Here is a 27458-nt window from a genome sequence, read left to right on the forward strand (position 1 = left end):
TCACACAAATCATAACAAAAGTTAGTTTTATTTTCTTTATTAAAGACACTTTACACTATTTCGTGCATTCGAATTTGTAGATGAAAATTAATAACATTATAATTAATATCGCATTCATTTTTTTTTCTTGAACCAGTTTGGTACACTTTGCAATCATTCCTAGTATCGACTTTCTGGCTACCCTGGCAAAACGATCGTTTCGGTTCGTTGTCTGCTGTTGTTCCACTGCTGGTCTCAGTTGACAACCGTCTCTTCCCGGTCGGTTCAATTGTTTCATTCTCATGTACATTGCTACTGCTGTTGTTTCCGTCATCATAGTTGTCGTTCTCGTCTTCATCGTCATCGTCTTTTGAGCGGTTGGCGGGATGAGCTGATGGTGTGTCGTCATGGTTGTTTTCGTTATCTTTGGCGCAGGGTTGCCAGATATACAGATTTATCTGTATTTTACAGATTTTCGCGAATATTTTATAATCAAGAATCTGTATATACAGATTACAGATATTTTGAAAAAATACAGATATACAGATTCTGTATACAGAATTTTGCCAAAATTATACAGATTTATACAGATTTAAATAAATATTTTTGAAAATCTCAAAACTCATTGAGTTGTGACTATTCTGCATTTAAATTACAAATGATAAGTATTTTCTTGAATTTATTGTTAAATCTCATGATTGTATAAATTTTGAGGTGTACAGATTTTATATACAGATATTTTTCTCCAGGATACAGAAATACAGATATTCCAAGGAAAAAAAACAGATTTATATGTGGCAACCCTGTTTGGCAGTGCTGGATGGTACTTGCGATTTGGTTGTGTTTGATGATGTGCATTGCTGTTGTTTTATATAGTCTTTCGGATAGCTAAAGGGAAATATTTTTTTCACACGTCGTTTTGAATGGAAATTACTTTGCCGTACTGTTCCAGGTGGTTGGTAATCACCGTGTTTGGTATTTGTGGTGGCTGATCGTGGATTTTGACGATGATATCCACATACACCGGGACGAAGTAGTCAACTCCTTCGTAGATAAAGGAGTGTCGTAGATGGTATAGCTTCTGCAGCCGTGGAACTACGCTTGCGTTATTCATTTGTATGAAAACGTAGTTATCGAGCTGGTGGAACTGAATACTCTTCACGTCGTTTTGGCAGGGTACTAAAGTCCACTATTAAGGTGTTTTTCCTGTGCAAAGACATTTTGTTTGGAATGCAAAATTTTACTTCACAAGGAACCGGAAAAAAAGGATAAACATGAGCTTTAGAAACGTACGTTCATCGCGCACAAAGAGCGGTTGCCAACTGAACAAAAGTGAGTGATTTAATTTATTTTTACTGGTGTTCAGAGAATTTGACGAATTGAATAAACACTATAGTTTTTGGAAATGGACCATGCGGATAGCGAATGAATCAGAAGTAAAATAAGAAGATGATAGCGCTGTCAGATTCTACGTTCAACGAGGCAGAACTGTGTTTTGCCAAATAAGTGGTTTCCAACTGGTGAGTCATGTGATCAGTTGCATGAATAATTAAAAACAAACAAGAAAAGTATGTGAGTGACGAATAATTCAACCTTGGGATGGGGATACTCAGTTGGGATACATTGAACTTTGTACCAGTGTTCCACAAGTATTTATGTTTCCACAACTGCTGAAATCAATAAGCTGAGATAGTTGCTTACACCTCACACTTCCAATTCTCACATAATATGCAAGAACCGTTTCCGCGTTTGTTACCTCTGGAATTTGTTTGGGTGTGGAATAACTTCATATGGACTTAATTCAACTATCGACCTGAGAAACAACTGGTTCGAAATTATGAGTCACTAATAATAATCTTGAGATATGTATATAAGTTTAATGCTCATTATTGCCCTTTAGTGGCAGAACTCCGAATCAATCATACATGCTGAGCATTTCTCTAGGTTTAACTAGCAACTGTACCGAAAACACCCTGCTAACTTACCTGCCTCCTGAGATATCGACACTGTTGCTTCATAAGGGCTTATCTGACTTCATCGATCCTTTCTTTTGCTAATACAGTGATACCTCCATGAGTCGATGTTCCATGACTCGATATCGACTCATGGAATCATACTAAAAACAAAATTTCATGGTTACTATGATGGTCCCTAGAAGCAGCTTTCCAAAGAATTACTGTTCCATGACTCGATATTTCCATGAGTCGATGGTCCCTTCAATATCGACTCATGGAGGTTTCACTGTAACTTCGTCAGAATAAATATTCCTCAATTTTCCAAGCTTACTATGCAAGATTCGGTGACTCTTTCTAGTACAAAATTGAAAAGTTAAAATAAAAGTGAAACAGTTGTTTGTAACAATGTTAAGAAAGCAACGATTAAGAGATAAATATCATTGCAGCTAAGCACCGATGGATATCCCAAGTCGAACCAATGGAATCACACAACCAATTGACGCGTTTTATGCATTCTTTGGCAGTCGAGAGCTGTTTTGACACTTGTTTGTGAGGAGTAGTTGAGGAATGAGAAGACGCTTGACTGCAGGGACCTTTACAATCTTTCATATGCATTACGAAATTTTGGATTGTGTTCGAGTGAAAGTAGTTGTCATAAGATAGTTGGACTGCCAGTTTCACTCGATTGATATGTCTTAACTAGGTGTGATGGATTTCATTTAAGTCAAACCTCCATGAGTCAATATTGAAGGAATTAACTCATCAATTTATAGTTCTAACATACATGAGACATTTATTAGCGGGATCATACAAGTGAGCCAGAAAGTTGTGTGGTATAGCTAATGAGTTTATATCGAGTCGAGGAACATCAACTCATGGATTTTTCACTGTATTTTGATATTCTTGAAGGAAATGGAATCATCGAATTAGAAACATGTTGATAGAATGAAAGCCACAAAATGTATATAAACGCATCAAGAAAGAGGAATATTCTTAAGCGTCTATAACGAAAATGCCACGGAAGAATTTCAAAAATTGTTATATATCTCATAAAAAGTAATGTAATAGAAAAATGTATTGTGTATCTGTTTCAATTTGTTTCGATGCCGATAATTTCATCGGACTCCAGTTTGAGAAACCATAAATCTTATTTTGAAAAAATACAGTAATACAGGTCAAATTTCGACATAAAAATGGGCACAACTGTACATATTTTTCATAATATTTAGATAGTTGGAGTTTATCTCGGGATCCCGGGAAATCCCGTAATTTTCAAAATAAAAATCCCGAATTCCGGGATTTTTTTCAAGTCCGAGAAACAAGACCCTCTACTTCGAATATATCTTCTAATATAACTTTTATGAAATATAAAGTTTTATATATAAGTTTAAACTATTTGAAGAACACCAGCACCTACTAATGACAATTTGTTGAACTAAGCAAACATACGCCACTTGATTCAACGATTTATAAACTTTGCTGATTAGTCGTTCCTGATTTTCTTCAGAATATTAATATAAAGAACGTTATAGCTTATTTATCCGGTCTGGAAACTAAAATTTTCTGAAACTCCCAACTTACCATTGTTTAGCAGCACTCTCTCTACTGTAAATCTTTTCTGAAGAATGTATAATTTTATGTAGTACTTTTTTCTGGGACATAAGCGTCCAAAGTCTCATTTCGGTACTTTGAGACATTTTTCCATGAAAATTCCTCTTTTGAGTTTTCTTTTAATTTTCTTAAAAATAATAAATAAAAAAATTCCACACAGTTGAAAAATAAAAAATCTGTTCAGATTTCGCGAAGTTATAGCGTTTTGAATTTGATACACACAGACGACGTACTATTTTAAAGAAAATTACTCTAGAACAGTATTTTTCAAGATATTTGTGACAATCCCAGACGCAAAGGATGCGCGGAAACGCACAAAAGTGGGGAAAAAAGTACATATATGTTTACTATCAAAAAAGTTACAGCTCTTCAATATCTTCATATTGAACCCAGAACACAGATAAATGGTTACATATAGTAGCTCACTCTGTCTATTCTGTAATTGGTCGCCGTTAAATCAGAATGGACCAAGTGACATTTTTCATATTTTGAGAAAAATGGGTTTAAAGTCTAACGCTCTGTAATTTTTGAACTCGTTTAAATTTTGATTCAATATTTCTACACCTTTTTGTGTTGCTTTCAAACAATATAATGTGAAGTGATAATCATGAAAAATAATTATTCAAACCTCTGGTAGAACGATTTTTAAATGGACTATGTGTACTTGGTCCACTCTGACTGAACTAAAGACCACCGGTCAGTGAGTTGGTTCACTCTGACTGAACAATTTCTAGGAAAATAACAATCATTGAATGCTTGCATGGTCAAAGTGAGTGCATATCTCTAATATAAACAGATTATCAAGACCCTTCGACATCAGTATCATAAATTCTTCAATAATCCATATAGTCAATATCGAAATCAGTGGCATTACGATAGCTTGAAAATTAAGGTTTTGCAGAGTCAGGGCATTGATGACCATAAGTTTTCAAATATGCGTTCAGTCAGAGTGGACCAAGTGAAAATCTTGAGTACCGAGCAAAATGTACTGGTCTAATAAGCGGGTCCTAGGACATTCCATGCATACAGCATAGAACTACCATAACCTTCTATCGGACTTTGAAATTGACTCAAAAAATGCAATAATCAATCAGTTTATTGCTTTTCAACACTTAGACCGCTCTGTCTACACAGAAATTGTTGCAATTTCTGACCACTTATTCAAATATGGTAAATGATCAAAAATCAAAACCATCGAATTAGGTAATATTTATAAATTTCTATTGATGGATAAGTAGAAGAATCATTCGATGTCGAAAAATCTGACAAATCTCTTGAAATGTTTTTCATTTCTTCGCATTCCTCGGCGTGCTGATCATTTTCGATGTTATGGTTATAAGCACTTGGTCCACTCTGACTGCACACTTTTACCGGTTTTTATTGATCATCCAAAGTAAATTTATTACATATCTGTCGCAGTTTACAGCATTCATCAAATCTGATCAAAGTGTAACGGAGGTAAGGTAATTTCACATCTAATGAGAGAATAATCCAATTTTCCCAAGTTTTGTACTTGGTCCCCTCTGACTTAACGCCGACCAATTGAGGTTGAAATAACGCATGTGTGATAAATCCAAGCTCGTACAATTTTTGCATTTTTATGAGCCATACTGTACATAAGCGCGAGCCAGCAGAACGTTTGATTTGAATTCGGTGGACCGTATGACGTCAGGGGTGTTTGGGTTATTTGCTAGAATGGGAAATTCCCTGCGTCGAGTAATATGCTAGTGAGCGTTCCTTTAGCTGTATTGTGTTCTGAATGTAGTACAATTGAAAATGCCACCTATTTAAGACAAATGAAGTTTGCAACAATAACAAGTTCTAATTATCAAGTCACGTGGTGTTGGTAACGTGGTATTGTATAACGAAATAATATGTTGAATTTGTACCATCCATATTTGATTTGAATATATTTCTATTCAAACCAATAAATAAACACTAAAGCATTATTATTCGTATAGCAATTTTCATCAAAGAAAATCGACGAAGAGAAATCAATCACTGCAGATAACCCTGTATCTAGTCCAAGTGGTTCCATAGTTATTCCGGATTGTCTTGGGGTACGAAAATTAATCTTATCATCCATTCAACAGATATCTCAAGGCCCTGATGTGCTACAAGGTCAACAACTTAACTGCAGGTGGAAGTATAATGGTACTATGTTGACAATCCTGAAATTCGACTCTGAAACGTGTTGTGAATGACCATTAAACTTTATTTCTAAGTGACTCTGCTATTCGATTAATTCACTACAGTAGTGGGACTGTCATGCGTCTATTAATCTAACAAAACGGAGTCATATTTTCCGAAAAAATGGTGTTTACTATATTCATGATTATCTTAGAAGTTATATGAATTTCAAAAATACCCTTGGTGAGCCTCATATATTATTTCCGGCTCTCGAGGGATGCACTGTGGGAGATCTTAATTAAAGACATCTTACTTATCGCTCCTAGCGTTTTGGTTTCTTTTAAAAAGTTTTTTAGTGAGTTAATGTGCTTCCAGTATTTTGATCTATTCCCCGAATAGTGAGATATTATTTTCAATGTACAAGGTAGGTCACTTCACAAAAGTTATAGAAATCAATTTCGTCGAAGACACCATAATTACAACATTTTTCATGATATATTATTTTATATATTATTTTGATAATAACCCTTTAGATGGATCCTAGCCCATTACCCCAAATCCCATTTCCGCAAATATCGTCACCTCGAATACATTATCGCGGGACAATGTCATTTGAAGTAATTGTACATTCAGTGAAACAACATTCGGGGTAGTAGCATTTGAGTTGATGGCATTCGGGTTAATGATACTCGGAGTAATGGGGTAGAATACCTAAAGAGTGTTTTTTTCGACGTAACTATTTTATTTTGTGATATTAAAATTCTAGAATGCTTTTGAAAGAACTTTTAATATCGTGAAAATACACAACTTTGCAGAATACTGCATAAGTTTGTTTGATAAGTTTTGTAACAAACAACTATTGCAGTTTATGTAGTATTTTTAAACACATTTCCTTAGTTGTAATTTGATTTGATTGGGTCTCTTGAAAACTTTGGGCTAATTTGACCTCCATATAAATTGGCATAGCTCAACAACAGCATGTGAACGCTCGGTTCCACATACTTCCAAAACACTCTCCACACAAACTCACGCCGAGCAAGGTGCAATTAAGCGAGTCATTCTTGCGTTGTCCTGTGACCGTTTGCATGTAATAAAGTTTCGAAATTATAATTGTGCCAACGGACGCAGCGAACCGTGACGAGCCGAATCGAGGATACCCAAGGCAGTGAACCGAGCGAGCAAGGATAGAACCGCGTTCTGTCGCCACCGCTTTTTGAACAAATGTGAGAGCGGACGAACGAAAAGTTTCCATGAGGAATGTTTCACATAAGGTTTACCTACCGTTTTGCGGCATATGTGCCTACAATCCGTCGTACCGTTGCTACCGTTTCTTCGTCGTCTGATGCTTTGGGGCTGCCATATGGGAAGCGCCTAAAAGATAATCACATACATGTGCTTGGCTGTGTGGAAATGTCTTGAGAATTTAAAATTTAAATGTCTTCCGACAATATCATCATTCAAATAGTGGTAGACATATGCTCATCCGACCAGTCGATCGTAACAGAATTGTAACAAATTTTGTTACTGAAAAAAAAGTTGTTATAAAGGGACGTTCGTAGCTGAAACAAAACCAGTTCAATCGAAATTTCATCTAAAGTAAACAAAATACATTACAATCTTAACCGAAGTTTAGTATTTTGAAAGTTTGACAGTACCGAAGTTTAGTTGTTTTGTGTTGGTAATTGATGTTTTACACATTATATCAAAATAATCTAGTATTCGATAAAACCAGTTTGAAAATTTACCATAGATATGTAAAAAATAGTGAAGGTTAGACATTGGTCTACCTAAGGAGAGACGTTTTCATAGCTTCTCGGTTAACTCTTATTTTTTAAATCTGGCGTTACGTAACAACTGGGACAGATCATGCTTGTCAACTAAGTGTTCTTATGAGCACTTCCACAGTTATTAACTGAGGTTCTCTTTGCCAATTAACTCGGTCATCTCACCATGCTGAAAAAAAACGTTCAATTAGGAATAAGTTTTGTGTATTTGGTCGGGCGAGGTTTCATGGAGTGACTCCATTTATCTCGTTGAAATACGGATACCGTAATCTGGGGTAACATTGATTGGGATTTCTTGGGGTATTATTCAATTTTTCATTTTAAAATGCAAATGTCACAAGTTTTATATTTTTAAAACAAGTACTGGCATCCACCGCTCGTGACTATATACATTATTTTGGTTTTCAAAAAATTACGCCTAAATATAGGCAATCTTCTTATGAAATTCTGCATTCTTTATAGTAGTTCGTTAATATTGTCTAGTTTAATAAACTTATGAAAGATTTGACAACGGAATTGTTTTCAGCGATGCCATTTTTAGTAACAATCGCATTTTCCTTGGTGATATCATTTGCAGAACTCATGTGAGACTTGATGTTATCCATGATGATTAAAATTGATAAAAAATAATTGATAAAAAAGTTGACAAATTTACACACACGGTGTGCTGGAACACACATATTATCGGACTTGCATGAACCTCCGATCTTTTTTCACTAAATGTTAGCCTTGGTAGTCAAAAAAAGCTTGCTGAATATTAAAAAATCTTTCATCGGCAAAAAATTGAAAAAAGACGGTTTTTGTATTTTTACCTTTTTTTTCATATATAAGTTCATAGGAGAATATTAGAGATACACTAATATGATGACTTTTAACGACCTAATGACCAATTTGACATGACATATCTTTAACATGAATGAATTCTTAGATTTAAGCATCATTTTCTACATACACTGACATAATATGACCAGCCCATGGTGGTATGCCGTATTTTATATAATGGAAATTTCACTTTTCACTTCAGAAAAGCTCATACGAACGCTTTGTATTCTTCTTTCTGAATCAAATCAGTAATATTTTACGTATGTGGTATAGTTTTCTAATCAGAATAGGAATTCCCAGAAATTGATACACATGGCAGTATAAGCTGTATTCATGTGCTTATACGCGCAAACTTCTTGAAAGCGGGTTCACTATAACATGATTAACAGTGAATGGCTTATATAGCCTTAAGGTGGTCTCAAGCTCATCGTGATACAAGTTTTGTGCAGTCACTAATCTACTCATATGCAATGCGCACATTATATTTGGGGTTTGAAGTGCCTGATTTTGAGTAAAAGGGCTGGATTACTTCGGATAAATGTGGCGACGGTAACAAATCGATCCAACGTAATCCAGCCCTTTTATTCACGACTTCGCACTTATGGAGGGCACATTTTGCGAAATAGACAAAACAATTTCAATAACCAACATGGACACATAAATTTAATTATCGTAAAACGAGGTATCTTTGAAAATGCGGGTAACTTTGATAGTGCGGGATCCGCAACGTACACTAAACAAAATAACCAAAATTATGTTATTCAGTTAAGCAAAACGAATACGAAACTAAGGAGTATCAGTGTGACACTTCACCTCTGAGCTGTTTTCGTGCCAATCAAGAGTATGTGAGGCTTTATATTCGAATATTACTTTCAAAACGCTCACAAACAATCTGTTTTACTATCACTATTTCATGAAACTATAATGAATTCGGTACGTATGCTTGATGGCCTAGCTATAGTAGAACATGAATCCGGTATCAAACCTCATAGCGAAAAACAGTTTTACAATTTGGAATCATTTTTGTAATCAAAGTCACAAATTCCCATATAACATTAAAAACCTAGAGGTATGCAACGCCTCATGTACTTTACGGGATTCAGTCGATTTATACTCATTCATGTTCCAAAAACGATTGATTTATGGTGAATTCAATGTCAAAACATGAATATCGATAGATATCTATTCAGAGATATATGTTTATACCCATTATTATCAACTTATAATGGTGTTTATTATGTTTGTTTTGACTGAAAACCCTTTTAAAGATGTTTTTTGTTCAATAAATTCTGTACTTTAATTGATAAAATCTAATCCAGTTTCTCTATTAACATTCTCCAATCCAATTCAAACTGTGATGATGTCAAACAATAGTTTGTTTTGGAGTTTCATGTGCTTATCTACTCATTATCAATGTTACCCCATTACCAAAAACTGACTTTCGATTATATGAAAAACTATAGATTCATTAAGATCGAACCGTTATGCAATCTTTCATGTACAATCGATAACTAACAAACCAGTGCTTGTTTTACAAATAAAAAAAATTTCGATTTTCTCTCAAAAAACTATCAAAGTAACCCCGTTTTATGGTATGTACATATTTAGTTTTAAGTATATGAAGGTAACTAAGGATATGTTAATGATGTGAGGTTTTAGCAAACGCACCCAACCAGCGGCTGCAAGATTTCAATATAAATCGGCATGACAACTTTTCAAATATATATTATATAATATTTGAAAAGTTACTCATACAAGGAATATCTTTCAATCAAAACAAATGTGAATAACAAGATCAGCTAGAGTGAACATTAGCCTGGGACACGGTCATATGAAAAATTTAGATTCTCGCTCCAGTCATTTTTTTGGATTGCATTTAGGTCCCATAACAACTGTGCAAAATTTCAGCTCGATCGGAGAAATTATATTTTAGCGCCAGCCGTTCTAAGTTTGTATGGGGTTTACTATGGGAAAACTTACTTTTGCAAACAAAAATCACCAGAGGTCGCCCATTGACCTCTATAAAAATACTGAACATAGATCTCGATAGATATTTCTACGATGAACAACATTGCCGAAGACCGCGAAGCAATCCGATGCTTGTGAAAAAAGTTATTAAGCATAGACTATTCTGAAATTTTGCGCGATTTTGTTATTATTGTTATTCCTTTACGTGTTAATCAACGTCGCCTTGCCAATAGGTTTCCATTGAATAACTTTTTTCACAAGTGTCGGATTGTTTCGCGGTCTTCGGCAATATTCTTCATCGTAAAAATATCTATCGAGGTCGGTGTTCAAAATTTTTATAGAGGTCAATGGGCGACCTCTGGCGATTTTTCTTTGCAAAAGTAAGTTTTCCCATAGTAAATCCCATACAAACTTTGAACGGCTGGCGCTAAAATATAGTTTCTCCGATCGAGCAAAAATTTTGCACAGTTGTTATGGGACCTAAATGCAATCCAAAAAGTGGACTGGAGCGAGAATCTAAATTTTGTCCCACACTAGTGAACATACCATACAAAATTGAAACAGTACATTGCCCTATATAATTGTATGGCGGTTTATTTAATGGTTGCATGTAATTATACAATTGTCTGTTATCTTAAAAACAGCTTCATGTTCAATAACGAACTCCAATAATTTCAATTATTCAGTAGAATAGGAAACATTGACTGAAACTTGATAAGTTGTAGTATGTTTACCTTATTAAATTTATGTAAAAACGCGATGTCGTTAATAAACGGCATACCACAATGGGCTGGTCACATTGTGTGAATGTAGGTAGAAATTATACTCAATTTGAAACGTCTTGTAATCGATTCGTGATCTAGGTATATCAAATAAGTCTGCAATGCATCAAAATTAGTATAACTCTAATATTCTCCTATGAACTCATATATGGGAGAAGGGTAAAAATACAAAAATCGACTTTTTTCAATTTTTTGCCGATGAAAGATTTTTTAATATTCCGCAAGCTTTTCTTGACTATCAAGGCTAACTTTTAGTGAAAAAAGATCGGAGGTTCATGCAAGTTCGATAATATGTGTGTTCCAGCACACCGTGACACATGAACTAAACGCAATTTTTGCAAAAACCTCAATTTTAATTTGCTTATGCATGTAAGAAAGAAATGCACCCTTCATGTTTTGAAAATGTTTCACCAAGAAATGATGATTCAAACTTTCTACGAGAAGGGTCCTACCGATCAATGTTACCCCGCTGATCAATGTTACCCCGGATTACGGTATCAACTATAGCAACAAGGTTAAAACTAACAATTATTGTTCAACCCTTGTACTTCTCACGGATGTGTAATAATTTGGTTGATTTTTAACCTGTACAAAAATTGACAATTTGCTATAATCTAATTATTGATACATTATAGGAAATTATGTTGAAATATCGTTTTTAAGCTTGTATCAAGGCCGCATTTATGGGTGGAGAGAGGGAGATGGGTTTATGCAAAGGGATCATTTTAAGGTGATTATAAAACGAAGCCAAACTTTGAATTTTCAAGAGCACAAGACTTGAGAATCTGACAACAGTTCGCGTTGAAAATCAATCAAACTGCTTGTCTGCTGGTGGTGACCAATGGGATAAATTTTCAACGAGTTGCGCTGTTTGGTTCTCAAGTCTTGTGCTCTTGAAATTTTGAGGTATGGCTTCGTTCTATAATCACCTTAATACTATCAGTTTGTAACCAAACTTCGAAGAAATACAGAATGTTCGATACCAGGGGTCGAATTCTGAAAAAAGTGAGAGTATCTTTCACTTATAGCTCTCTGTAGCAATCATGATCAGCAACACACCATGAGATTCTATTTATCGTCTACTGCTACAGCTTTCATTATATCTGGGAATGCGAGCATATGGTAAAACCCATCCAAACATGTTCCAAACCTAGGGGACACTACAGCTATCAGATGTAGGAGGATTGTTTATCGTACCTGTAAAACAAAACACCTACCCGCAATGTGTGAGAAAATGGGTTTTATCATCGCTTTCTCTTTTTGGAGCTCTTGTTCGCTACTACTATTAATCAAGCTTGTTACAACCAGCGAAACATTGCCGAGCATGAACCGACACAGATGAGATGTTCTTCTTCGCTTGCTTTGATCGTGCTTCGAAAACAATGCATGATTTCATTAATTTGACGTTTGAGCGGTGCCGAATTCAATCGTTGCCATGGTCACGTATATAACACGGCACCGCTCAAACGTCAAATAGTGAACTCGTGCATCGGTCCATTGAGAACGAATTCTGAAATGCTTGGTTCAAGAAGTACATAGATCAAATTCAATACTGTAAATTACACTGCGGAACACGTTTTTGTCTCCAGCACCAAAATACCGCTATTTACTTAATTAAGGGTTGCTGAATCCATTGCCGTTTTCAGAAATATCATAGCACGTCTAGTTTTTGAGATATCGACTGTTGAAAATGCAAAAAATGACTATTTCAGCCAACTTGCATGCAAGTTTGACAGCTTGTAAGGTAATATATTGGCTTAATTTGCCACAGAATTCAAACTTTATGTGTATAACAATACTTATCATTGAAGTTTGTAATTCTTTCGAACCGGAAAAGTTATTATTTTATGGTTTAGAGAATTGTTGTATTTTTCCATATAGAAGAAACGAAGAATTTTGTATGGAGACTGCAAGCATGTTGAAAAAATCGATTTAATCGAAAGTTAATCGCGCAATTTCAATCAAATTATGTCTGAAATGAAAGTTCAAGTTCTATTTTGCATGTTTGGTGGATTAGATTACAAAAAAGTTTGATAAATTGTACTTTAAATTTCATGTAAACATTAATAAAACCAGTGTTTTATACAACTTTGGCGACCTGTAGCTAAACATTGTGACGTGCTGGAAAATTTCTGAGAATGGCATCAGATTCAGCAACCCCAAATCTACTAGAGACACATAATTTGATCCTTGAGACACGCAAAAATGTCATTTTTGTTACGCTGTGTTACCTATGAATAATAAATGGATTGGATAGGGGAGTTAAGGGGAGGAAATTCTAACTTAGCTGTGTGTTTACCAACTTAGTTTACAAAGAAAGATAAAAATGATAAGAATGGAATGCTTCTAACACTATTGTTTTCGTTTTGAGCGTGTTTCATTGCCCTCGCTTTCCCTTTTCAGGAGAAACAAAAATACAGTACAATTGCTTTCAACCCCGAGGATTGGTACGCTAACACCGTTTCACATTAAGTATGGGGTGAGCAGGTGTTATGTGGGAATTGTACTAGTTGATTAGGTGCCCCTACGCTAATGGTATTGTACAACGACGCAACAGAGAAATACTGCAGGAGGGGGAATTACTCGCATAGTTCTTTCATTCATGATAAATTTTTGTCTTCTGCGGGGGTGTCTATTTATGATTTAAATTGTGCCCGTTCAATATGAGTGCAGTTAAAGCTTGCTCAAAAGATAATCTAATGTTGACAAAATTCACAATTTTACACAAAAATAGGATTATGAGATCCTAGGTATTATTTCACAAATGCGTCAAACTACGTAAGAACATCCCTCTTCAAGTTTGGCTCACGTTAAATATTCATTGGTCAGCGGAATCTGATTGCCCAAGGGTGCCTCTGGGCATGCGCAAAAATAGGATGGGGGTCGGAGCACTCATTTCGAGAGATACTGAGTGCATAATACGTACGCGGGGCATATAAAAAAAACTAATTTCAGTCTAGACTCTAGACGTATTTGGAAACATTATTATTTTTTTGGATTCGTCTTAGAACACTTAGAATAAGCCTGAGAAGTTGGTAGGACATGGTCTACGCACAAAAATGTCTGGGTAGGACAGTTAGTGATTGTCCTAGTTATGATCTTGCATGGACCATGATTTGTTATGAGGGATGTTTTCCAATTTTAAGAATAGTGTTACAAAACTAATCAACGAATATATTTTTTAATGTTTCAACTAGTTGTAGACTGGTTGACAATTGTAATATTAAATTGTAACCAGCAACGCTAGGCAACAGTTCTTCAGGTAGTTTGTCCATACGCAATAGATTCGTTATATTTCATTGACTTCTAATCCGTTTTGAGAACTTTCATAACCCGTAATTTCGGGTGAAGTTGATCATTTTTCACGGTTTTTCTTGTCTGTTTTCTATAATGTTAACAATGCCAAACAACTAAATGCAGGAAAACAAGTACGAAGGCGAGCCTCATCGACTCATGTACCGAAATTTTCTAACAAATGTCATTTTAGTGTTAACAAATATCGTTAAAATAAAAAATCAGGGGATTTCATTTCGGGGTAAAATTGATCACTTGTCTATGCCATTATTGTTAGTTTTCAAAACAACTCTACATGATAAATTTGTGCTCCCTGAATCCGAATATGCTTGTCAAAATCTTAACAATGCAATATTTATATAAATTACGAATAGTTAAATTTCAATAATTACGCGGAAAACGCCTAAATGTATGCAATTTCCTAAGAAAATCAATGATATCTAACATGAATTCAATTATTTCATCATTTGAACTAATTAGTGCGAGTTTTGGTGATGAAATTTGGTTTGGGGATATATCTCAAGCATCCTCACAAACTTTCAGGTTTATACTGTGTTCAAATCCATGCTTGGAAATAGAAGTTAATAGGTGTTTGTCAATACTGTACCGTGCATGATTTTGAAATTTTACATTATTTTCATAGTAATAAACATTCTTCAACGCAAAAAACTTTTTGCAATTTCTCATCGTAATAGGCTGTTTTTCATCACGTCAATCTGTCATGAAACGGCATACTTTCCTGCACTGAAGTATGCAGTGCGGGAATAGACATTACCTAACTGAAACCAGTGCTGTAATGATTCATTACGCAACGCTTTTTCATTACGCAACTGTTTTGAGTTGCGTAATGAATCATAACACAACACTTTTTCAGAAATTGTAAAACAATGGTGAATGCATTCCGATATAATTTCTGATACCCTCAAGTGGTCTTCTACGAAATTGCAAAAAATGTTGTACGTAACTCGTTGCAGAACTCGATTTTTACAGCACTTGTCGTTATTATCCTACTCGGCAAGCCTCGTAGGATAAATTTACGACTCGTGCTGTAAAAATCATCATTCTGCAACTTGTTCCGTAAACTACTATTACAACACACAATTCGACAATAGTTACGACAAACAACGTTCATTTACTGCAGCTTACATTGATATTTGTCCTCCATTACGCATAAATAAACTCGTGTGATATGATGATCAATTTCACCCTTCTGATCAATTACACCCGATTTTACGGTACTATTGTTTTTTAGGGCTAAATCTGCAAACAAACGCCTGAGAAGGTAACACAGGGAGTGTGGGGATGCCTCACCAACGACGACGCACTAAAACCAGCCCATGCACTGCACTTGACCAATTTTTGTTGAATTGCTCAAGTGGTGTACAGAGTGCATAGACATTAGTCTCAGACCCTTATCTCCCAGGAACCACGTTACGGTATTTCTTCGGGGAGGGGTTATTCCATATAGCACTTAACACATGTAGCAGAAGTAGCCTGGTTAGGTATAACCAATCAGAATTCAATATGTTGAAAAAAAAAAAACTTTAAAGACCGATTAAAAATAGAGACTTTTTAGGTACCGTTAGCCGGGGACAAATTGATCACTGGGGTGAATTTGATCTGGTCGGTACCGAATAGCATTTCCTTTCAAGGAAGCTTAATACTTCGTTACCATCACATACATTCCATGTTTATAGATTTCTAATGATGGTTTTAAACTATTTCATTTTTATAAGGATCAGTTTTGCATAGAAATATTCACAGTTTTTGAAGGTGTTAGCAATACTGTTGGAAATGTCGGTACCGTAAAACGGGGTAACTTTGATAGTTTTTTCGAAGAAAACTTGAATATTTATGCATGCTGTATCAAAGAATTATAATTTAAATTTTTAAAACAAGTACTGGCATCCAACCTATCGATTGCTGTTGATAGATTGCCAAAAGATTTATTTTTAATGGATATATAATTTTTCATATAATCGAAAGTCGGTTTTCTGTTTTGGGGTAACATTGATAATGGAGTATGCATCGAACAAAATTGAATGAATTACGAACATTTGTAGGGCATTGCATACCTATAGGCGTTTAACGTTATATGGAAATTTCTGACTTAGATTACAAAAATGGTCCCAGTTTGTGAAAATGCTTTTCGCTAAGAGATTTGAGACCGTATTCAAGTTCTATGATAACTAGGCTGCCAAATATAAGTGGCCAACTATTTAAAAGTACATCAAATAGTGATCGTAGAACAGATTGTTTGTAAGCGTTTCAAAAATGCTAAAATTGTGTCAAATTTTAATATTCGTGTAAAAAGCCTCAAATGGTCTCGATTCAAATGAAAACAGCTTTTATATGGAGTGTCATACTAATATTCTTCAGTTTTGCATTCGTTTTGCTTAACCGATTTACAGAAATTATGATATTTCGTTTAGTATGTGGTGGGTCACGCACTATCAAAGTTACCCGCATTATCAAAGATACCCCGTTTTACGGTACTTAACAATCCGCTGGTGCTAAGCCTGCAAGTAAACGTTGAGTGTTGAAAATGATGTGTAGTAACCCGCGACTTATGTAAGCTACTCAATCAGATCCTTAGCAACGCCATTAACCTTAGAAACCTAAGTTTGTTATTTCAAATAAATATTCATTAGTCTTCCAACCTTCAAACCAGAAGCACCTATTTTATTCAAGCTCTGCTAGAGGTTATGGGCCCAGCCGGTAACCGGAAGAAGAATTCAAAAATTCAAGATGGCACCACCAACAGGAGCAAGTTCCGGATCTCAAGCTGGCGGCGGAAACGGCAGTCGACCTGAAGCAGGAAGCGTTCGAGTTACGACGGGGTCCGTGGCGATACCGGCCATAGAGAAGTTGAAGGGACGCGAAAATTACTCCACCTGGGCATTCGCGATGCGGATGATATTGATTCGAGAGGGAAGCTGGTGTGCCATCGAACCGGCGGAAGGTGAAGTTGTAGCTGCTGATGTCAAGATGCGTGCGCTGGCGACAATCTGTCTCAGTCTGGAGAGCTATAATTATAGCCTCGTCCAGGACGCGGCGGATGCAGCGGAAGCATGGAGGAAACTCGGTACAGCATTTCAAGACACCGGGTTGACACGGAAAATCGGCCTACTCCGGAAGTTGACGTCCATCCGGTTGGTGAGTAGCTCAAGCGTGGAGGAATACGTCAACGAGCTGATGAGCACCACCCACAAGCTTGCTTCGATTGGGTTCAAGGTGGACGACTCGTGGCTGGTGGCGTTGCTGCTGATGGGGCTACCAGAACATTACGAGCCCATGATTATGGGACTGGAGGCCTCCGGAGCAAATCTGACCTCGGATGCGGTGAAAGCGAAAATTCTTCAAGATGTGAAGTTCGAGAGGGGACCAACGAATAGCAACGATGAAGGTGCACTGTACACGCGAGGCATGAATTCGACCAAATTCAAGGGGCAAGCCAAGAAGAAACCCGAGAAGACGTGCTTCAACTGTGGCAAGCCAGGCCATTTTGCGTCGAAATGTCCGGACAAGTTGGTCAGCAAGACGAAATCGAAGTCGAGCGGGCTCTGCAGTATTTTTGCGATCGGCGATGTTCAAGCAGACGCCTGGTACTTTGATTCAGGAGCGACGTGTCACATGGCCAGACCGAATCAGGTTTTCATGGACGAAACAGCACTGCAGCACGCGGTGGGGACCGCGAACAATGGCAGCATGGAGGCCATGTCTAGAGGAACAGTTGCGTTGCAGATTCCGGATGGTACGATCGATGTTCACGGAGTGCTGAAAATTCCCAATTTGGCAACTAACCTGTTGTCGGTAAGTTCGATCTGCAAGAGAGGCCATACCATAAAATTCACTGCGGACAAATGTGAAGTGCTGAATGAGGATTGGGGAGGAGATCCAGATAGCCGCAGATCGACAACCGGCTACGTCTTTACGATGCAGGGTGCTGCCATAGCCTGGAATGTGAAGAAACAGCTGACTGTAGCACTTTCGTCATGCGAGGCGGAGTATATGGCGCTCTCCCGGAGCATTCAAGAAGCCATGTGGTGGAGCAATCTTCGGTCGGAATTCACCAACGTTGGACCGGTTCCGATGTTCTGCGACAACCAGTCAGCAATCAGCATCGCAGGCAACGGATCCTATAATCCCAGGACGAAGCATGTTAGCATCCGCTATCATTTCGTGCACGAGAGTTTGGAGAACGGCGTGGTCAAACTTGGCTACACGCCCACTTCGAGCCAACCGGCAGATGGATTCACCAAACCGCTGGCTACACCAAACCAGCAGAAGTTTTGCCATTTTATAGGCGTCGCAGATTAGGGAGGAGTGATGTGTAGTAACCCGCGACTTATGTTAGCTACGCAATCAGATCCTTAGCAACGCCATTAACCTTAGAAACCTAAGTTTGTTATTTCAAATAAATATTCATTAGTCTTCCAACCTTCAAACCAGAAGCACCTATTTTATTCAAGCTCTGCTAGAGAAAATAATGTGTTAGCTTCAGTGTGAACTGCTGAACTTATTTTTGAAATCTTACAGCATTACAAGGATAGTTTTCTGCTCGTAAAACCGTTTATTGTTGAATAACGTGCTTATTTTGAGTTGTAAGAATTTTGACATCATTTTCAGATTCAGGAGACCCAAATTTAGTAGATAGGGAAATTTTACATACTAAAATATGCTTTATTATAAAGTGATCAATTTCGCCCCAATGAGTCATTTTCAATTTTTGATATTAAAACTAATTTTAAGATATGTGAAATTTTATTACATAAAAAAATTGGATTACATAAACTGATAGAGATCAATAAAGTACTGATTTTACCGAAAAAAAAATTGACAATTTTTGAATTCCAAAGGAATTTATGGCAAAAAGTTGTGAAAAAGTGATCAATTTGCCCCTGGATTACGGTACCGTAAAAAGGGGCGAATAGAAACACTCTCCGTCATGTTAGAAGGTGTACAACTTAAGGCGAAGTAGCCCATCATTGGTTTTGGCCGCAATGATGACTTTGCTGCGTACAATTTCAAAGTGATAAAACTCATTCTTGATAGTTTATATTGACTTGAAAAAGTATCACTGTAGGCGCCAACATACTTAAAGTATGCTGATACTTTTTCAGCTGTGTCAGTGCAAAACCAACTGATTTTCTCTGATTTGAAATCGTGAGATGAATTAGCAACAGTCATCAACGATGCGTACAAATTTCAATGACGGCCTACTTCGCCTTAAACCGTGTGCATGAAAACTATTTGTATTGGCCTCAAATATGGGACGCGTCTTCCTTTGCTGAAACCCTAATTGTTGTTAAAAAATCAAAAATTATGTCGTACAAAGATTTATGAATATGTTATATGTTTCTATTCATCCCGCAATGGAATGAATAGAAACACTGTTCAGTAACTATCAATATTTTTTTTTGTTCTAATGAAAAAATAAACACTTTTTCAAGTGCATCCTAAAGGTATAGTAAATGTGTTTATTCAGTGAAAAAAAAAAAAAAATATAACAATATCAATTTTTGTTCATGTTATAAATCGAGCTGTCAAAAATGGTTAAGATTTCATTTTTTTTTTCTTGATTTGTTTATAAAAAATGTTGCAAAATTTTGAATTTGAAAATAGTCTAGCGATACTCTGTTGCTATTGAAGTAATGCAACCTGATTCTCCTAGCCGACTTAAACAATGTTACAGGGGACCAGCCTCGGCAGAGCTAATCTTCTGCAGCCAACTCGCTGCAATTCTAGCATAATGTGAGCGAGCATGCGATCCCTCACAACAATGAAACTATCATCGGCTATCATCCTGTCGACCATGTGTGAAAATTCCTCAATCGACCACCTTGGGGGCGCGTAACAACTGCAATAGAACACGCCGTTGATAATTGCTATCGCAAAACCGTCATTTGAGATAGAGACTACTTCTTGGATTGGGTATCATCCTGTCGTCCCTATAGCTGCTAGTTGTTGAGATGGGGATTTTTTTTTATTATCGTACAAATTGGGCCGAAGGGTCTCAGATTTTCATGAAACTTTTTCCACAGGCAGGGCTCATGGATATATGAATAAAAAAATTGAGAAAAATTCAGGGTCGCCTATTTTTCCGGAAAACTCAGGTGGAAATTTTTTGTTTTCCCTTGACACTACTTACTTTGAAAAATCATAACTCAAGAACGAAGCATCGTAGAAACAAAGTTTTTATCTAAAAATTTAAGCAAATTTTCTCAAAAACCAAAAAAAAATATGAACTGGAAAAAGTTCTCCACAAAATTTTCCACCGTTGGGAAAATTCGTAAAGAAAAGCCGGAAAAAAACTATGCCCGAACTCGTGGAAAATTTTCAAAAAAATATTTTCGAGAAGGTAATTTTATAAGCTTTAATCACTGAAATTTTTGGAATGCACTTTTTTTTCGTTTTTGAGTTATGGCCAATTTTGTGAAAAATGTCCAGATGTGCCATATAAGACTTTTCTTTGAAAAATCATAACTCAAGAACGAAACATTGTAGAAACAAAGTTTTTATATGAAAATTTAAGCAAATTTTCTCAAAAATCCAAAAGAATATGAACTGGGAAAAGTTTTCCACAAAATTTTCCACCGTTAGAGAAATTCATAAAGAAAAGCTGGAAAATCTATGCCCGAACTCGCGGAAAATTTTTATTAAAATATTTTTGAGAAGGAAACTTTATAAAATTCAATTCTAGTAACTTTTAGGATGTATTTTTTTTGTTCCTGAGTTATGGTCAATTTTGTGAAAAATAACCATATTAGCCTTTTCTTTGAAAACCCATATATATAGTTCAATTTGCTTGTCAGGTTCGGCTTTTGTAACAGCTGAGTTCAAATTTAATAAAACGGAATTAAAATCCTCTGTAACATCGACAATATTAGGCGGAAACCAAGTCTTTATTTTACTCAAAATTTGATTGAACATTTCGTCCATAGAAGCATTGCGATAGTTACTACTAGAAGCATCCAAACGTGAAGATTTTACTTGAAAAGAAATTTCCAAGAATTTAGCAAGCTCTTGTATTTTTTGTACATTATTTATAGAACCAACTAACTCACCCGAGAAAGGAGTTTCCTTTGGCGACGCCAACGAAGATAGTGGTGAAACTTGTTCCTCAAACGCCATTGCTTCTGGAAGATCCGTTACGAGTGCCTTCTGGTCACCGGTAATGGAGCACTTCACGCAAATTTTCATCTTTTCCGTAATCCACCGAACTCCATTCGAATGAAGCTTACTGATGAGGCCTTGGCTGATCGATCGTAGATTTGTCCTTACTGATTTGTGGCCGTCCAGTCCGAAGGGGTTACAGCATAAAGCATTGTATTCGTAATATTGAACTTTGTCCATTTCAACAGCTTCGGGAAAACTTTTTTCACTTTACAAAAAATAATAACGAGGAATATACAGCTGATAGACAACACTTGCACTTTCTCACTGCTCTTTGTTAGTTTTTGGTAAACTTATGATTCTCAAGCCATTTCAACGCTTTAAACTTGAATTGGTAAATACCTATTTGTCATATTGTCTACCCATTTATTTAACTGTCAATTTTGTAGTTACCTAACAGGAAAAAATTGCCTACATTCTGATTGAAAAAACTTTGTTTCTATGTAGTTTCGTTCTCAAGAAATTTTGTTTATGAACTTATAAATTTGTAAATATATGGTTCAAACAGCTCATCCTAGGAATATTTGATCATGTTTTAGGAACGAAAAATGAGCGTATTGAAAAATATTGTAGGATTGGATCTTATTGATCGCTCTTTTCAAATATACTTTGTTTGAAAGCTGGAATAGCTAATCGGGTTTTCATTATTTGTTTTCATAAACAGTGAAAAATGTCCTGGGAAACTGATTCCTTTTCAAAAATTTCATATTTTTGAGATAATTTGAATCCGGTTCGACAAGTCATGATGAGTCTTGAGTCATGATTTTTAAACGAAAAGGCATGTATGGCAAATCTTTGCATTTTTTACAAAATTGTCCATAGATCAGGAACTAAAGAAAAGTACATCCTAAAAGTCACCAGAATTGAAGTTTATAAAGTTTCTTTCTTAAAAATATTTTATTAAAAAATTTCCGCGAGTTCGGGCATAGATTTTCCAGCTTTTCTTTATGAATTTCCCCAACGGTGGAAAATTTTGTGGAAAACTTTTTCCAGTTCATATTTTTTTTTTGATTTCTGAGAAAATTAGCTTAAATTTTCATATAAAAACTTTGTTTCTACAATGTTTCGTTCTTGAGTTATGGTTTTTCAAAGAAAGGTCTTATATGGCACATCTGGACATTTTTCACAAAATTGGCCATAACTCAAAAACGAAAAAAAGTGCATTCCAAAAATTTCAGTAATTAAAGCTTATAAAATTACCTTCTCGAAAATATTTTTTTGAAAATTTTCCACGAGTTCGGGCATAGTTTTTCAGGCTTTTCTTTACGAATTTTCCCAACGGTGGAAAATTTTGTGGAAAACTTTTTCCAGTTCACATTTTTTTTTGGATTTCTGAGAAAATTTGCTAAAATTTTCATATAAAAACTTTGTTTCTACAATGTTTCGTTCTTGAGTTATGATTTTTCAAAGAAAAGTCTTATATGGCACATCTGGACATTTTTCACAAAATTGGCCATAACTCAAAAACGAAAAAAAAGTGCATTCCAAAAATTTCAGTAATTAAAGCTTATAAAATTACCTTCTCGAAAATATTTTTTTGAAAATTTTCCACGAGTTCGGGCATAGTTTTTTTCCGGCTTTTCTTTACAAATTTTCCCAACGGTGGAAAATTTTGTGGAGAACTTTTTCCAGTTCATATTTTTTTTGGATTTTTGAGAAAATTTGCTTAAATTTTCATATAAAAACTTTGTTTCTACGATGCTTCGTTCTTGAGTTATGATTTTTCAAAGTAAGTAGTGTCAAGGGAAAACAAAAAATTTCCACCTGAGTTTTCCGGAAAAATAGGCGACCTTGAATTTTTCTCAAATTTTTTTTATTCATATATCCATGAGCCCTGCCTGTGGAAAAAGTTTCATGAAAATCTGAGACCCTTCGGCCCAAACCCGTACGGTAATAAAAAAAAATCCCCAGATCTAACTGGGTGGCGGCTTCCGTTGTTGGCTGGTATGCGGTATGGCTCCAATAGTAACACCACTTCAGTCTTGGTTTCCGTGACTGATTGCCAAAGCAGCTGCTGGGCTTCATTACAGTGGTTTAAATTTAACTGTGTTTCTTCCGTTTTGGCTGCTTTGATACTCCGCTTGTACCCGGACATTTGGGTCCGCCCGATAAGTGTACATTGTCTGCTCTGTCGACACATATTAGGCACTTAGTGACCTGCTTACAATCGCTTGCTAACAATTCTAGAAGTTTCCTGCAAGAATTACTACTTCGGTTTTTCTAGGTTATTCTCCGTGGATATACTTAAAAATTGGTTTCCAAACGAGTCACATTTTTTAAAAACTTTTGGGTCATGCACATAGTGTGTCACAATTGAATAGAGGAGAAAGTCATGAAAAGACTCATCATATGTTTATTGAAGAATACGACCAAGTTACATGGGTATAGAACAGATGATCAATAGCCCAATTGATGTTTTAAATTTTGTTGTTGATCTTTGATTAATTTTTCTTGATAAATCATGAATTGATCAATACTTTGACTATCCTATTCAAATATTTTTGTGCATAGGACGTGTCCTACATGTCAAACCCTCTTCACTCGCCATCAGTTTGAGTAGTTTTCAATTCGCTCGATTTTTTTTTTATTATTACTTATTCTATTATCATACTATTATCAGTTTTAGACAATGGTCAAGACGAAATATACAGATAGTTTACTCAGGAACATCATCTTACAACATCTAGGGAAAAGTTTCCACTTTTATCAAATTATTTGAAACTCACTTCCTTCGTTTCCACACAACAGAGTTGTTCGGTGAACGGAAGCATTCCCGTTCGGTTTCCTTCCGCAGTCACATAAACTTTCCCAGCATCACTTCCACCATAAACGTTGCCAGTCCGGCAGCCAATCCGAAGCCTAGCATCAGGAACGCACCCAGCAGATGAGAAAGTTGCAACACTATTGGCCCATCATTTTCCGGATGGCGTGACGTGGCGATGGCCAACTGAACTTCATCGTTCTCGTATTTCGACACGACCTATCAAAGTGGAACGAAGATTTGCAAATTGTGAGTGGTTGGAGAAACGCATGCGCTTTGAAGAGCGTGAGGAACTCACCTGCAATTCCCAGTAGCGTTGTATGCCACTTTGGAATATGATCAAAATCAGTTGGTCCAACTGGTCCATCATGGGCCACGTTTTGGTGGACATGGCTACGCAGTTCTCCCAGTAGATATCTTCTTTCATAAGATGGAACTTGTGGGACGCCTCTTCGTCGATGTACTCGCCGATTGCAAAGTGGCCGTACGGTAATCTTTCCACGCTGTAGGCCATGTCTAGCTGTTTGGTGTGTTTGTGAAGTACTTCTTTCGGGTGAGTTTGAAAGTTGTGTAGGATTCTGATGATAGTCGGTTGAGTCGCCATCAGGATGGAGAAGATCCATGCATCGTGAGTTGACGCCCACGGCAGGTTGCTGTTAGCCAGATCTTCCAGAGTGTCGACTGGGGGCTCGTAACGAGGAATAGTCATGATACTGGAAAGGCCTCCACTGTAAAGGTTGCCGATCATAAGTCCCACGAACAGAAGCGATCCCATGACTATCAACTGCGACACGAGTTTGCTGCGGTTTATCCTCAGCAGAACGGATTGCAAGATGAATATACTGCCTATGATCATGAACGATTCGCACAGGTCTACGCGTCGATTCTGAAATTGTTAAAATAAAAATGTATCATAATGAATAGATCGATAGTTTTGGATTCAGAAATGATTTTTATGCTACTTATAACACATGTTTAAATTTCTGATAGCTTTTGGCCAGCCTAAGGGAAAATGTCTTTAAAAAATATATGAGAGTCCCTTTATATACTACTAATATGTCAAACGCAATTTTTCAATGAATATTATTTTTGAAAAATATCGGAACGGGGCTGAAACCATTTTTTTCGCTTTGAAAATTCCGTTGATCAATTTAGATCACCAGAACCAGTTATGGCCAGAGATTTAATTTTGGTTCTTAAATTGGCCAATCACATTGATTTCATATGAGAAGACCAAATTATACCCAGTGAACCACGTATCGTATAAGAATGTGCATCCAAAATCACATATTCATGCGTCCAAAATCAGAATCACACAAGATGCCATATTAAGCGTTATCAATGTCAATACAAGTTGTATATAAATCCCCAATACGATTCATAAACGACAATCTGTGTTGACAACAAAACATGTCGTAAATAGTGCAACATAGAATCGCGTTATGTTATATAAACTGACAGATCATATATCAATCCAGAAAGCATCGTATGAAATCGCAATAACTTAGCAAAAATTGCCATCCAAATTCATCTGCATCTGCTGACGATGGGCCTCAAAGAACAACAAAGTATGTGTCGCTGTACATGAAACATGTATTAATATTGGCCCGTCGGATATGCAACCCTCGGTGGTACAGTGGTTAGGTGCCTGATTCCTGATCCAGAGGTCACGCGTTCGAGACTCGTTGGAAACTTTTTTTTTATTTTCATCCAAATTTTGTGGCATCGTATATCTGATCGCAGAAAGTCCGAAAAAAGTCGTGCCAAGTACGCATATAGCCTCCACTTTGGTAGGTATATAGCCTTCTCGTGCATTCTATACGATTGAATTAATTCATATAGAATGATGTATAACAAAAGTAATACCAACCAAAATGTTGACTGGGTAAGAACCTTGGCCAGATTTGTTGTATGGGGAGGGAGTTAAAATTATAAGGAAAATGAGTATATTTTCTTGTGTTTTGAATCGATTCGGACGAGTAAATAAATGTAGCTTTATTATGTGAATGGGATCTACTGCAAACAAATAGGTGTAAGTGCAATTTTCGTCGGTATTGAGTTAAGTATACTGAAAAATTCTACTGTTTTCAAGTTCTCTTTTAAGTTTTAGGTGATTTCGTATAACAGAAAAAAAACATAATTCGTAGAACATTGTCTTGTTTTTCAGGCTCCCATACAATTTGTATGGAATGAAAAATTGCCTGAAATGCTTCAAAGTTAATTTTCTCCAAACTGGTGTCCTGTCACTTTGCTTCTAACCCCCTCAATTATAATATCAAGTCATTTTAGCCTGTGGGCTATGAAATGGTGAGCCGACAACTAGGAAGGAGCGTCCAACATAGCTCTGGTCCTCACAAGTCCCTACCTCACGCTTCCACGGGTCAAATGATGACAAAGACCGCCAGCTAAGGGTTGCGTACTTAGTTGGTAGTGCAGCCTGGGCACTGTTGTCCTTCTGACATCAGCTAGAGTGAGGAGGTGCGTCTCGAGCGTCTGTCCACCAAGGAGGTGCGGCTCAAACAGCGTCTGTTCTGGCATCCAGCGGCTGAGTATGAAATGCTGTATCACGTCAGCTACACCTAAGGTGGCAGCCCCACCATCGTGATGTAGGTATCGCGACCCTGGTAAGGTAGCATATCGAATTTCTTACCTACCACGAAAAATGGAGAAAGGAGAAATAACGAACGATATTTTCGGCAACCGACCTGGCAACGAAATAAGGACTATGATTGGAAACTCGGTACCTGGAATGTCAGGACGTTAAATGAACCCGGACGAGTGAGCCTTTTGGCTCGTGAATTGCAGAAGGTTGGAGTGAGCGTGGCTGCTATTCAAGAAGTAAGATGGCCTAGAACTGGAGAACGTGAATTCAGGGCGGTGGATCCCGTCGCCAACACAGCTTTCAAATACAACATCTACCATAGTGGCAGCGATAAGGCAGAGCATGGCGTCGGATTCATAGTGATCGGGAAGCAGATGAAGCGTGTTATGCGGTGGAAACCGATTAATGAACGAATCTGCGTATTGAGGATACGGGGCAAATTCTTCAACTACAGTCTGATCAACATCTATGCGCCGACAAACGATAAACCCGACGACACGAAGGATGCGTTTTATGATTGTCTCGACAAGACCTACGGAGAGTGCCCAAAACATGACGTAAAAGTTGTTATCGGGGATGCCAACGCTCAGGTCG

The 27458-nt window shown here is 36.7% G+C and overlaps 1 protein-coding gene across 2 annotated transcripts in view; it reads right to left on the reverse strand.

Annotated features, from left to right (window-relative positions):
• The window catches only part of LOC5579277 (forkhead box protein I1), a 93876-nt gene that overhangs the window by 52106 nt on the left and 14312 nt on the right, over positions 1-27458 (reverse strand). For both annotated transcript variants that reach the window (XR_002501681.1, XR_002501682.1), the window contains exons 3-4: positions 24561-25148; positions 24228-24481 (exon numbers count right to left, since the gene is read on the reverse strand). The gene's annotated coding sequence lies outside the window, so the exon portion shown is untranslated. The remainder of the gene's footprint in view (positions 1-24227; positions 24482-24560; positions 25149-27458) is intronic.

This window comes from Aedes aegypti, chromosome 3, assembly GCF_002204515.2.
Source record: "Aedes aegypti strain LVP_AGWG chromosome 3, AaegL5.0 Primary Assembly, whole genome shotgun sequence".
Lineage (NCBI taxonomy): Eukaryota > Metazoa > Arthropoda > Insecta > Diptera > Culicidae > Aedes > Aedes aegypti.